At 36.7% G+C, this 12,734-nt stretch overlaps 1 long non-coding RNA gene across 3 annotated transcripts in view; it reads left to right on the plus strand.

Annotated features, from left to right (window-relative positions):
- Positions 1–12,734, plus strand: part of LOC147917303 (uncharacterized) — a 251,280-nt gene that overhangs the window by 180,787 nt on the left and 57,759 nt on the right. Inside the window, exon 1 of one of the 3 annotated variants that reach the window (XR_015551987.1) lies at positions 9,427–9,592. The exons of the other annotated variants lie outside the window; for them this stretch is intronic. This is a non-coding gene — a long non-coding RNA (uncharacterized LOC147917303). Of the gene's footprint in view, positions 1–9,426; positions 9,593–12,734 lie in introns of those variants that run through there. 3 annotated transcript variants of the gene reach the window in all.

Genomic DNA, 12,734 nt, shown 5'->3' on the forward strand with positions numbered 1-12,734 from the left:
AATCTGGAGTAAAGGTCAGGAATTTATCTTTTACATTAGAACCTCAGATGATTCTGATTCCTTTGAGATACCCTGTCCTAGGAAGTCCATACATACTGGCTTTGGGGACACTTTGAGATCCGCCAAAGTATTAGTTTTCCCAAAGCATTTGTAACTGAGTCAAATTGACTGAGCATCTGTAACTGTCATTGATTACAGAGCCCTGTGCTAACAGTCAATTATGTTAGCCCTATGTTGGCCCAACCCAGATACCATATATAAGTACAGTCTCCTTTCTCAGACCAAAACTGAGGAAATAAGTCATTTTCTGTTTTTCATTTTTTCTCACATTATTAAAATTTCAAACTATTTTTCTTTTCTTGGTATAGTAAGGTTAGAATGAAGAGAGAAATGGGAAGTTAGTGGTTGAAAAAACTTGATTTTGAGTCACAAAATGAAGAACATTTGAAAACCATAGATAGAGAGGTGACTCCCATTGAAGTAAATTCATCAGACCAAATTTTACATTCTTTTCAATAAAATAACTGAATTCCACATTAGAATTAAAAAGAACAAAATGCTACATTTGTCCCTGAGTATAGTTTGGATAGCAGGACAGTTAATAAAAATGCTCCCAATTCCAGGTTGTGGAGCCCTAAAACTTGTTTATTTCTTAGTATTATTCTAGTACTTAGTACTTATTCTAGTACTAAAAATGGCTGAAAAGTTTTGGCCCAAACAGAAATGTTCCAGGGCAAATTTACATCCATTTTCTAACATGAAGTGCAAAAAGAACTTCTAAAGTTGTTTACAGAGCTAGTTTCCAAACAAGTGAAGGCTATAGGTGACTTTCGGTTGGTGATGAAAGAATAATCCATCCTTGCCATCTTTTTCTTCCCAGAGGCAGGGGGTCCAGGAACTAATCGATGCAGAAACACATGGTGAAAATTTTGGTGTGCAGAATGGCTCAAGGAGGAAATGCAAAGGGAGGGCTGACTTGTAACACAGTTGTGTGTCTTGGGTTCTAATCTGATTTATTGATTTAACTGTTGCCACTACACTTGACTATTTTTCAAAGCCTAGAGACAGCATGATCCCTTCCTGCCTTAGAGTTTTAGTCCATAATCATGCTAAAAGGGTTTTGTGTTACTGAACATAAGGAATATGTTTCACAATGAGGAAAAGTAACTCTCCTTTGCTATTCTTTATCTAGATACCGGTTTCTTTCTCACAGCTGAAAATAAAGTATGTTTTCCACTTTAAAATCACCCTTCAGAAATTTTGTTCTTATTCACTGTGGCAGAGAAGATAAAAAGTGATTATAGTTTCTATCCTGAACCTCAGATCCAGGTTACAGCTGACAAGTCTACACTCTAGCAGGAATAAAATCTTAAATGATTGCTACCTTGCTGGCTTCCTATACAAAACAAAGACAAACTGTGAACCAAGTCCTTTTGAAAAACTGAAATATTTCATTAAGTCTATCCAAGTTATGCTCTTGGCAAAGCAAAATCTTTGTGTCACCAAACCAGTACATTCTCCTCCTTCCTAAGCCCTTGGTTATATGGGGGTGACAAGTAAACCCTTCCTCTGATCAGGGTTCCAATGAATAACATGAGAGATAGCGTCTGGTATTATTCATTTGGAACTGATGATACCATCTTTCTTGTTACCAAAACTGTGTGGCTGTAACATAAAACTTAGTCATTGAGGAGTTTAAAGAATTATGCCTTTTAACATTGAGGTTGCTTTTAAATTTTTCCCTCAGAGAAAGTTATGGGTTTTTTTAAGGTGTTGGAGGATTGAAAGTCACTCGGGTTGTAGCTTCACCTGCTGATTTTGGTGCCATTAGTTCATTTTCATTATTCATTCTTTTAAAGCAAGCATCCGACCCACCTGGGGAGCCACTGACCCCCAAAGGAACACAGTGATGAGCACAGGAAGAAGCTGCAGATGATAGGGGGAATCCTCCATCTCTTCTTCAAGCACCGGTGCTATAGTATCTGCCCTTACTTCTGTCAACCTCCCTCTCCTTTTAGTCAAGTTCCTATACCTGACCACCTCATTTGAGGTCTTTAAATACCTGTACATTTGTTGACTCTTTGCCTAGTAGCAAGAGTGTAATAATCTTTCTGGCTGGAGCAGAACTTAGCATCATTACCAGGTATTCATTATTTCTACTCCTTTTTAATTATCTAACGCAAGGATGGACAAACTATGGCCCAGAGGCCAAATTCAGCCCATCTTCTGTTTTTGTAAACAGTTTTATTAGAACACAACCATGCTCATTCTTTACCCATTTTCTATGGCTGTTTTCATGCTGCAATGGCAAAGCTGAATAACTGCAACAGAAACCATATGGCACACAAAGCTTAAAATATGCACTAACCACCCCTTTACAAGAAATGTTTGCTGACCCGTGGTCTAGAGTCCTAACACTACTTATTTAGGACTTTATCTTACTTTCTGTGTGACCGTTCTACCACTCAGCTTTCTCATCTGTAAATGGGGGCTAGAAATAGTTCCTCTCTCCCAGGGCTCTTGTGAGGATGAAATTAGATAATGCATATGAAGCACTTAGCACAGGGCAAGTCTGGAGAAGCACTCAATAAACATTAGTATTGTTGTGGCTTAATATCTTGTTTGAAGCTATCAATTTGAACTATTTCTTGTGAAGCAGTTTGTACAGAGAACAAGAGCTTCAAATGTGGAGTCAATCTATATAGTACAGGTTATTACTTATGCTATCTTAAGCAAGTTACTGTACCTTTGTTTTCTTATCTATATAACGGGAATAATGAAAGCTACTGTGGAGGGTGGTTGGACCAAGGAGCTACCAAGCAAACATGGCAGTAAACGCATGTCTCCTTCCAATGTCTCCCAATATCCAACTAAAAAGACAGTAAAAGAGTAAAAAGCACAAACTCTAAAATATTAAGGAGTGCTGGTGAAAAGACGAAGCTGACAAATGCCAACAAATATTTGCAAACCAGAAAGCAGATCGTTACGTGGTAACTGGTGAGAGAAAGCTGCAAGCTAAATGTGGACAATTGGGGAAGATAAACAGCAAGCCAAGCTACACTTCAAGAAAATGAAAAGACTGAGAAATGAGAGGAACAAAGAATCTCAGAGGGCGGAAGAGTGTTTGTATAAGAAGCAATTAGGCACTAATTCACCTCCCCTATTCTGTCATAAGACTGGAAGTCTGGACAGATTGAACCAGAGGGACTCTGAACTTGACATTAAACAGTGACATGCACAAGAAGAGGTTGTAATGCTGAAAACATGGAGATTAAGTGGAAGTGCACATTTGTATGGTGAGAGTCCCAACCTCTCTTCCTATTAGGCTCCTAGAACGCCGGCAGTCTTACATTCCCGAGGGAGAGGACAAAGCATTTCTCTGTAGAGAAACTTACTGACTCATGAAACAACACTTGACTATTCTGACCGTGGAGGGCCATATTTCACATCATCAAACTGCTGTGTGGCTCAGGAGTCAAGAAAATTTCCAATAAGCTTCTTAGTACCTCATGCCTAAATAAAAACAAACATCAAAGGACCAAAGACATTGAAATAAAGCATCCAATATGAATGTTACCAAGGCAGAGAAATGTTAAAAAAAAAAAAAAGAATATGGTGGAAACAAAATTTCAAAGAAACAAAACAACCAAAACTTTCCGAGAAGACTTCAAAAATACTCAGAATTAATATCTTTGGCAAGAAAAGAGATATGCTTATACCTGTCAAAGATCCAGAAATAGCAAAATTAAAACCAGCAAGACAATAAATAGTATTTAGTAAGAGTTTATTGTGCATATAACAAACTTTCACGAACTGAGAGCTTTCAAATTTAAAACTGATATGAAGCTCAGGGGCATGCTGTTACAGGATGGCTTATAAAGTGAAAATGAGGAAGTCGTTTAATCTTTACAATGATTGATTATTACAATGGGGGTTTCCAGACAGCAGGACGTTGGTTAAAAGTGATTATTTCACACCAATATTAGGAAGATGACAATTTTCTTTTATGCTTATCAGAGGCATTTACTAGAAATAATCTAAGTTAAGTTTCACTTACATTCATGAAATTAGCTAGATTTAGTTTTGCTTATATGGCTTAAATGGTTTTGTCTGCTCAGGGAATTCTCAAGCCTGGTCTCCATTTCATATTTAATTTTAACACACCCATTAAGCTAAAATAGTATGTTATAAGAAAAAGGACATAAGAAATAGTCCTTAGAAATTAAATGGCAGAACATTTAAAAATCAAAAGATGTGTTGGAAGATAAGGTCATCTTTTATAGGGCAGAATAAACACAAAAGTTATGCAAAATAGGGGGAAAATTAGAAGATTAATCTAGAAGGGCCAATATCTGACTAATAGGTGTCTGAGGAAGAATAACAGAGATCATTGAGAGGAAGAAAACTTGAAGGAAGTAATACTAGGACATTTCCCAGAATGAAATGAAAGGGCCTGTTAAGCAGCATGATGATTGAAGAAAACTTTATACTGATAAACAACATGGTGAAATTTCAGAATACTGGAGACAAAAGAAATCCTTAAAACTTTCAGAGAACAGCAAGACCAACAAGCAATAATTAGACAAATGACATACAAGTTGAAAATCATAACAATGACAACAATGCTGGGAGCTAAAAAGAAATGAAGAAATGCTTTCAACATTTTGAAGGAAATGAATTTTTAACCAGAACGCTCTACTTATCCACACTATCAACTAAACGTGAGGATAAAATAAAGATATTTCAGGAATGCAAATTATAAAACAATAACTTCCCATAAGCTCTTTCTTGGGGATTTACTGGAGGACATGCCACAGAAGAAAAAAAGAAGTAAACCAAGAAAAAGAGAGGTGTGGTAACTGGGGCACTCTGGGAAGAAGGTGGGGACTGCAGTGTAGGTTTTAAATCTCCCTGAATTACCCCTAAAGAAAAAGCAAATAGGATAAATTAAACAAAAACTAATGGACAACATCTACAACAAACTTTGGTGACAATGTATCCCCCGATATCATGAAATATGAGAAATATGAGTGGATGGGGAAGAACCACTGAAATAGCAAGACCTGAATTTTATCAACAATGGTGTGGGGTGAAATGCATGGGGCGGGGAGACAGAGGAATTTCTGATCGCCTTGAGAGCTAGAAGACTCAAACATTCACAAATTTTTTATTGGTTTCCTAGTTTAAAATCAGTTAATAACCTCTTCTTCTCCCTCCTCCTCTCTCCCAGCTTCTAACTTAAAGGAATATCCTTTTACTCCCAGCAACACTTCAAAGACAATTAGGCTATACTACTTTTGTTAAACTCACTCGATTCTTCCATTAATAAGTTATATTATATCTGCATTGTTAGAACATAGAGCCTTTACACATGCTACCACCTCTCATACCTCAAGGACATTCATATACTTTACTAAGAAAAGTTTTGAGAGCGAAGGGGGCCGCTATTAATTAGACAAAGACAAGAGGTATAACTGGACTGTATTGTCAAATTGGATAAATGATCATCCTATTTATAACAACCATTTAGTCTTGCTACTACAGGTAAATATATATTTAATGCTTATCACCTGTCTTTACACTGTCTCTCTAGTCATTTGGCCTTCTGAAGCCCATTGTCTAGTAAATTCTGCAGGAAGAGCTCATGACAGCAATATACCTTGAGCCTTTGCATGTTCATGGAAGTTCTATTCAGTCTTTATACACTTAAAGTTCAGGTAAAATGAAGAAAAAATGTGATTCATATTTTTTTAGCAAAATTTTTTATAACAGCATTAAGATATACTTCACATACAATTCATCCATTTACAGTTTACAATTCAATGGTTTTTAGTATATTCATAAGGTTGTTCAACCATCACCACAATCAATTTTAGAACATTTTCATCACTACAAAAAAGAAATCCTATCCCCACTATCAGTCACTATTCATTTCCTCCCAACTCCTCCACCCCCAGGAAACCACTATTTTCTGTCTCTTTAGATTTGCCTGCTATGGCCATTTCATATAAATGGCATTATGCATTATATAGACTTTTGTGATTGGTTTCTTTCACTTAGCACAATGTTTTCAAGGTTTAGCAGTGTTATAGCAGGTATCAGTACTTCATTCCTTTTTACCACTGAATAATATTCTATCGTATATGTAGGGTAAAATAAACAAAATTAACATTTAAATGGAAATAAGAGCTGACAAAAATTTTTTTTTTAATTTTTTGTTTATTGCAGTAACATTGGTTTACAACATTGTAAAAATTTCAGGTGTACATCACTACACCTCCACTTCTGCACAGATTACATCATGTTCACCACCAAAACACCAACCACAACCCATCACCACATACAAGTACCAAACCATCCTCTTCACCACCCTCCCTCCCTCCCTCCCTCCCCCCCGGCAACCACCAATCCAATCTCTGTCCCTATGTGTTTGTTTATTGTTGTTATTATCTACTACTTAATGAAGGAAATCATACGGTATTTGACCTTCTCCCTCTGACTTATTTCACTTTGCATAATACCCTCAATGTCCATCCATGTTGTCACAAATGGCTGGATTTCATCGTTTCTTATGGCTGAGTAGTATTCCATTGTGTATATATACCACAGCTTCTTTATCCATTCGTCCCTTGATGGGCACTTAGGTTGCTTCCAAGTCTTGGCTATTGTGAATAACGCTGCAATGAACACAGATGTGCATGTACCTTTACATATTGGTGTTTTCAAGTTCTTTGGATAAATACCCAACAGTGGAATAGCTGGATCATATGGTAGTTCTAACCTTGATTTTTTGAGGAATCTCCATACTGTTTTCCATAGTGGCTGCACCAGTTTGCACTCCCACCAGCAGTGTATGAGAGTTCTCTTCTCTTCACATCCTCTCCAACACATGTTGTTTCCTGTCTTGTTAATTATAGCCATTCTGATGGGCATGAGGTGATATCTCATTGTAGTTTTGATTTGCATTTCCCTGATAGTTAGTGATTTTGAACATCTTTTCATGTGTCTGTTGGCCATCTGTATATCTTCTTTGGAGAAATGTCTGTTCAGGTCTTTTGCCCATTTTTTAATTGGGTTGGTAGTTTTTTTGTTGCTGAGATGCATGAGTTCTTTATATATTTTGGAGATCAAGCCCTTATCAGATGTATGGTTTGCAAATATCTTCTCCCAATTGTTAGGTTGTCTTTTCGTTTTGTTGATGGTTTCCTTTGCTGTGCAGAAGCTTTTTAGTTTGATGTAGTCCCATTTGTTTATTTTTTCTATTGTTTCTCTTGCCCGGTCAGGTGTGGTGTTTGAAAAGATGTTGCTAAGACCGATGTCGAAGAGCGTACTGCCTATGTTTTCTTCTAGAACTTTCACAGTTTCAGGTCTTACATTCAAGTCTTTAATCCATTTGGAGTTAATTTTTGTGTATGGTGTAAGGTAAGGGTCTACTTCATTTTTTTGCATATGGCTATCCAGTTTTCCCAACACCATTTGTTGAAGAGACTTTCTTTTCCCCATTGTATATTCTTGGCTCCTTTGTCAAAGATTAGCTGTCCATTAGATGTGTGGGTTTATTTCTGGGCTTTTGATTCTATTCCATTGATCTGTGTGTCTGTTTTTGTGCCAGTACCATGCTGTTTTGGTTACTATAGCTTTGTAGTATATTTTGAAATCAGGGAGTGTGATACCTCCAGCTTTGTTCTTTTTTCTCAGGATTCCTTTAGCTATTCGGGGTCTTTTGTTGTTCCATATAAATTTTAGGATTCTTTGTTCTATTTCTGTGAAAAGCGTTGTTGGAACTTTGATAGGGATTGCATTGAATCTATAGATGGCTTTAAGAAGTATGGACATCTTAACTATGTTAATTCTTCCAATCCAAGAGCACGGAATATCTTTCCATTTCTTCGTGTCTTCTTCAATTTCTTTCAGAAACATTTTATAGTTTTCGGTGTACAGATCTTTCACCTCTTTGGTTAAGTTTATTCCTAGGTATTTAATTCTTTTTGTTGTAATTGTAAATGGGATGGTATTCTTAATTTCTCTTTCTGCTACTTCGTTGTTAGTGTACAGAAATGCAACTGATTTTTGTATGTTGATTTTGTATCCTGCAACTTTACCATATTCATTTATTACTTCTAAAAGTTTTCTGGTGGATTCTTTAGGGTTTTCTATATATAAAATCATGTCATCTGCAAATAGTGACAGTTTCACTTCTTCCTTTCCAATTTGGATCCCTTTTATTTCTTTCTCTTGCCTGATTGAAGAACTGACAAAAATTTTTAAGAACTGGTTTGACTGAATATTTTCTCTACCAGCATTACACTTGATATGATTATTATATTAATTATGAGATATATATTTAATGTTTAATATATATAAAATATTTAATATAACAATAAAATATATGTAATTTTTAATAGTAAGAAGTATTCTATATTTAATATAAAATACTTTATTTTAATACTTATTTTACTAAAATTTCAACAAAACTTAATTGAATTAAAGTGTTGGTTAGTTCATGAAACCAACCACAAATATAGTAATGAGCACGGTGAGAGGTCCAGGCATACAGACAAGTGGTAAGGACAGAAATATGCCTCATGGAATTTTTTACTCTCTACAGAGGAAAAAACATTCTTAATAAAGTTATCTTTTAGTGCACCAATCACTAATGTCTAAGGTGTTATACAGTTTTTCCAGAGCAAAAGCCTCCACTTCAGTAAACAAAGCACTGAGTGGCTAGTTTTCTAAGTGAGAAATGGTTAAAACTCCTGAGGCCAAGTACATACTTGAGAAGTAGTGACCATATCAATTCTAATAATTGAGGCACAAACTCTCCACTCTTTGTGCTTGTCTTCTCACCACCACTAACTACAACTTTGTTTGATGAGTATTTGAACGCTTCTCTAGAATTTAAATTTGAAAATTACTGTAGCATTATAGATGATTTTTTTCACCTTGGTTATATGAATAGTAAAATTCACTCAAGTGTAATAATGGTACGTATATGAAGAAGAGAATTATATCATCATTATTACTTGATGTAGAGGCGCTCTGCAGTTGAGTGGAATGGTTTTCAACACATACAAGATGCTTGTCCTTGTAGACTTTTAGGCTAAGGATTGGTTTGTAAGCCTGGCTGTTCATGGAATCACTTAGGGATCTTTTAAAAAGTATTGATACATGGACTTCCCCCTCAGAGATTCTGATTCATTGGCTGGAGGCAGGGCCTGAGCATCAGTTTTGTAAAAGTATGCCAGGTCATTCTAATGTGCAGCCAGAGTTGAGATATACTGTTCTAGAGAGATGGATGGGTTGATCAATACAATTCAGAGTCAGGTAGCAGATGTGGCCTCGGACACTGTCCTCATGCATTTAAAACAGGAGTGAAAGAAGTCAGAATGGGAAGGATGGAAAGTTGGGATTCAAGGGGATTATCACTTAATGGCCTTTATTCTCTCCATGAAGTTAAAGGTAACATCTTCCACTGAGATGAGGACAGAAGGAGACTTAAGAAAGGGATAAGAATCTGGACTGTTTGCCCCAACAACTGGGGGAGAGAGTTGACACAGATACATTGTCAGGAAGATTTGAGGACCCAGATGAAGTAAGAAACTTTGTATTTATAGCAATGCTGATTTGTATCTATGCTTGATTTTCTGTCATAGATGGAGAGAAGTGTGTACGTCTTATCTTACCAACAAAATATGAATTATTCTCATTTTTGTTTTCATCTCTGAGCCCATGGTGTGACGTTGGTAACATTAATCTGTACAGACTCAATAAGCAGCATAAAAAGGCCTGGAATCCGGTACCAGTTCCAGACTAGTGCCTAAATTCCCATTGTGGAATTTAGTTCTGACATGAATTGCCTACACAACAGCCTATTGAGGGCTTTATACATATTTAAGTCACTTGTGACTGAGATGGGGCTTTTAGTTTAACGACTGAATTTGCTATCACTTTGATTCTTTGTGATAAGACACTCCCATTCTGTTCTAACATGCCTCTCAGCATGTAAATGTGGGGCTGGGGAACTTTGGGGTATTGAGTATCACTGGGGAGATGAATATCGTTTAAGAAAAGAGTCTAATGTTTTCTGTCCTAAAACTGTCCTCAAGAGGTAAACATAAGCAGACTTAATGTTCCTTAAAGTCATTCTGAGACAAACACAGTGTATTAGGAGTGTTCCTGTTTGCCTTTCTTTCAAGGACAAGAAAAAACTCCTATAATGATTTAAAAGGGGGAGGGGGTGCAGACAATAATGCCCCCAAACAAGATCTATAATAAAAATGCTTAAGATGCTGAAAATCAAGCAACAAAACATGTACTGAAAATTTACAGAGCTATCTGCAAAGATCGCACAGTATCATTGGTATGGGTATAGAAAGCTGGCCAACAATTCATGGCCATAGAAAACACATGTGCAAAGACCATGACCATAAAATTACGTCAGTGATACACTATTTTCAATTCTTGCTTTCACAGATGAGGAGACTGAGTCCTAGGAAGGATAAGACCTTGTCCGAGGCACAGCTTATTCATCAACAAAAAATGCACTGGGTACCTATTTTATCTATTGACACCTTGAGGTGCTGAGAAAGTGAACAATGTGAGGTTCTCTACATGTTTAGAGAGCAGTTATTACGAGAGATCTCCTCACAGTCCAGTGTTCTTTCTGCTATAGTACAAAGCTGGAAGTAGTCATAAGAGAGCTAAGCACAACGACACGTCCCTCAGCTCCCATCAAGAACAGCCTTGGAGATACGGTCCATTGTAGATGCCTACTAAATACATGTTGAGTAAAGGAAAGAGTCTATAAAAAGAAAGGGGGATATGGTAATACTAAGATGAATCCGTGTGGGCACAGAATAGGAAATTCTAAGTGAGAAATATGGAAGCAAAGGCTCGAAATCAGAAAGAGGAACTATGATTTTGCCAGTTAGTCAACAGATTGGCTTGGATGGAGTGGAGAGACTTGGTTAAGAAGTGATACAAGGTGAGAGGGAAAACACAGAATGAGGACAGACCTATGTAAATCCTCAAGTCTAAGGTTGTCACGTTTTTACTCTGTGGGCAAAAGAGAAAATCATGGTGAAATGAGTATTTTGGGAGGGCTGCTCTGGTCATGTAGAAGATGGATGGACTCAAGAGAGGGAGGCAAGGAGACCAGTAAAGGAGCCACTATCCCAGTGCTGGCGAGCTATGACAGGGGTCTGGGAGGGCTAAGGAAGGTGTTGGTGGGAAGAGAAAGAAGATGCTATTTGAGAGAAATTGAAAGAGAAGAATGACCTGGATTTGGTGCAGAAAAGACATGGGGTGGGAGAGAAGTGAAGGAAAGGGAGGAAGAAGGTGATTGGAGAATCCAAGCCTGGGCACTGGGAGAAGATGGCATCACTGACAGAAATCCTGCGTTTAAGAGCTACTACTGAAGGAAGACGGCTGACTTTGGCTTTAGACACATGGAATTTAGGTGCAACAACACCCAAATGGAAATACCCACAGGGAGGCAGGGATTAGGAACTAATCCTGGAAGGAGGAGGAAAGTCTTCAGAGCTCTAGATATGGGAGTTTAGGTATTTGGAGCTGATAGCTGAAATCACAGAAATAGATATCTTGGTTAGGAAAGTTAGCAAATACGTTAAGAATATTCTTGTTTCAGAGTGAATTTAAGTAGTCTTTCAGAGTTGTCTCCTTTGTAAAAATAAAACGAACAAAAGATACAATCAAAGAAGAAAGAAAAAAACCCAACTAACTAGCATTTATGAGAACTACGCTAAATTTTTTGAACTTCAGACTTGAAGTCCTTACTTGAACGGAACTGTAAAGAACAGTTTCAGTGGGAAACCACTATTTAGTACGATTTAGCATATTAACAATCCTACTTTTGAAAAATAACAGGATAAATCTGTCCTTTTCACACTGTCTCCTATCTAATTATACTAGGAAGCAGATGCCTGTGAAAAGAAATGATTTAGGTAATTTTTTAAAAGCCTGTAAGTGTCATCATTTATGGTTTCTATTATACTGCTGAGAGCAGTTAGGACCTGGATATTTTAAATTAGGTGTAAAATATTGAGAAAGAAGTATTGTATGTAAAATAGCGACTATCCTTAAATGAGTTATATTTAATTCTTCATTTCATTCAGATTTAAATAAGTCCCCATTTTGGGGGTTTCTTTCCAAAAGAGAAATCTTTTTTCAGAAATCTGAAAGGTCTTTATCCTAGTGGTGTGTTCTGCTTATTATTCCATTTACATTTGTGATTATTCTATTGTTTTGCTCGCCTATACCACCTACAGTGACCAAGGCTCATTCCTTTTAATTCACACTTCTATTCTTTTTTTATAGGTTATTTAATACTGCATAATAAGGCAATTAGGCCACAACCCAGTGCACGCTAAGCAGTGTGGGAATCATCCAAAAAATACAAAATGAAGTTAATGTAACATAAAAAATGACTGTGTGGCATATAAAGAAATCAGACTACTGGTAAATACTTCAGTGTCATTAGAATCCACTGGAAAGTAGTTCAACAAACTTAATAACCTTGATGTCTTCCACACTGGGTAACTTCAACCACACTATTCTCAAACACACATTAAAATATTTTTTTAAAAGATAGAACCTCAAGTTTAAATGTATGTCCTATTAGCTCTTTGTATTGTGTAACAACTAAAATTTAGTCAATTTTACCTGTACACAAGGATGGACAGTGTTTTACCAAAACACGGGAGTGACCTATTGAA

Source organism: Ceratotherium simum, chromosome 4, assembly GCF_057802395.1.
Source record: "Ceratotherium simum simum isolate JZ-2026a chromosome 4, ASM5780239v1, whole genome shotgun sequence".
Lineage (NCBI taxonomy): Eukaryota > Metazoa > Chordata > Mammalia > Perissodactyla > Rhinocerotidae > Ceratotherium > Ceratotherium simum.